We start from the raw sequence: 2125 nt of genomic DNA on the forward strand, positions 1-2125 counted from the left end.
TTATTACACGCATTATTTCATTAATGCGTCTAATAAAGACGCATTAATGAAATACTGCGTCTTTATTCGGATATTTATCGAATAAGAATAGAAAATTTAATCATCAATTTATTATAAACATTATTTTCATTTTGAAGTTTCATCCTGCCTGTTGTAGTTAAACTTATTGAACGTAGAATTGTACTGGAACGAAAAAAGAATTCTGCAGAATATCGTGTTCAGAGTATTCTTGCAATAACATTTCTGCCACAGAAAATATATCACTGCGTGTAATGTTTGAGTCATCCCCAAGAGCTTCCTTGTGTAGCATTACAGTTTCCACTGCTATGAACTGATGATAATAGTTCCTAGTAGTCGTTTAGATCAAATGTGTCAAGTCAGAGCTCTCGTAAGTCGTATTCAGCCAGCTTTACTATAATACCATCCTATTTCGAAACCTTTCTATGCTAAAACTCATCAGCATATTAGGAGAAATTCAAGTAGCTTTCTTTACGTACTTTATGTATTAGGATTCCACCCATCAAAGGTTATAAACCGTACATTGTACGTGGGTGGGCTAACAGATTTTTTAAATTTATTTTTTGTATTTTTAGATACTGCTTAGTCCGGGAAATACTGCTCTAGAGAGTAAACATCGAACCTTACACCCATTTGAAGGTCCTTCGTGTCCTAGACAGGGTTTGAACCCAGGTATTTCAAATCAAAGCATCTACACTGACTGAGCTACTGAGGGTTTTATATATAGTACTTTTTTTGCGACGGTACGCAGTTGCGCCTCGAGCAGGTCTGTATTTTAGTGCACCAATAAAACCTTGATTTCGTTTGGTTTGCGACCATGCAGCATGGTGCTTGTAGAGAGAGATGTGTTTTACTCTGGAGGGTCATTTTTATTCTGGTACTAAACTATCGATATATATCGAATACGCAAACTGAAAACACTGGAGAAATTATCGTGTCCTATCTGTTAAGTACAACAGGAGTCGATTTGTCTCTTGTCCTTGCGAACGTGTTAAGTAAATATTTTTTTGTAGGTTTTATCCGAATTTCTTGGATGTTCTGTTCATCTACGAAGTCATACAAAAAATGTCTGGAATGGTAAAGTAAAAAAAAAAAAATGAAAAGAATGGGAAGTGAGAAAATGAGTGACGAGTTAGCAACGGAAGCAGTGTCAAAGACTGCTTTTGTTCGTGATGGTATCAGCGTCCAACAACAAGGAATGATTGACATTAATGACTGGACAAGTTGCTGGACAGTTGATCAAAAAATGACTTCTGTGCGAAGTATAAGAGACTTGGATAGCGAACCATTGTTAGGGTATATGCCACCCATACATTCAAGAAAATATGTATTTTTTTAATTTTTTTAAAAGGTGTTTTTTTAACGGTTGAGTTACAATTGTGATGGATTTATTAGGAAAAACAAGCAACTCAAGGAAAAGGTGTAGTAAGCTCCACGCACCTCGCCACCTTCCAAAAATCAGTTTAATATCTTGAGAGCCGATGTGAGCTATCAGATAATAAACTCATACGAACAGATACTATACTTTTAACTTCTCGGCTTGTTAGTTTAGAGAAGAGTGTGGTATCTGCTCTTAATAGCTTAATATCGGATACGGATCCAAAATAAATCGATTTTTGAAAGGCAGCGAGGAGCTTGGATCTTGCTCCACCTTTGTCGTTGGTTTTCTGGTATTGTGGGTATGGCGCAGCAAAAAAAAAAAAAAAACAGCACTGAACTTCGACACCCTTATAGTCCTTATAAGGACTGGCTTAAAGGGGCGAAGCAAGAATGCTTTTCATCTTCCCCGTTATCTGTAGAGGACAGTGTAGGGATAAGGTGTTATTGAGCTATTAAAGCTCTGATCATGGCAGGAGGGTAACAGCAATAGCCGAGCCTCAGTTAGAACTTCATTAGCTACAGCATTGACATCCATTACCCTCCAAGGGTATTAATCACCACATCTCACCACCACTTCGACACCCGTTTACTCCATAAAATATATATCGTTGTAGTTATTCAGAACTTTTTTGGTGTGCCATACTGTGGCACGGCTATTGATGTTACCCTCCTGCCATGATCAGAACTTTAATAGCTCAATAACACCTTATCCCTACACTGTCCTCTA

At 37.5% G+C, this 2125-nt stretch overlaps 1 non-coding gene and 1 pseudogene across 1 annotated transcript; one reads left to right on the plus strand and one right to left on the minus strand.

Annotated features, from left to right (window-relative positions):
- Positions 1-1379: 1379 nt before the first annotated feature.
- On the minus strand, positions 1380-1574 carry LOC150094181 (U2 spliceosomal RNA). The gene has a single exon (XR_016550286.1). It is a non-coding gene; the product is annotated as a U2 spliceosomal RNA (small nuclear RNA).
- On the plus strand, positions 1546-1723 carry LOC150094182 (U2 spliceosomal RNA; annotated as a pseudogene).
- The last annotated feature ends 402 nt before the right edge of the window (positions 1724-2125 follow it).

Source organism: Typopeltis vanoorti, chromosome 22, assembly GCF_054136105.1.
Source record: "Typopeltis vanoorti isolate ZY-2024b chromosome 22, IOZ_Tvanoo_1.0, whole genome shotgun sequence".
Lineage (NCBI taxonomy): Eukaryota > Metazoa > Arthropoda > Arachnida > Uropygi > Thelyphonidae > Typopeltis > Typopeltis vanoorti.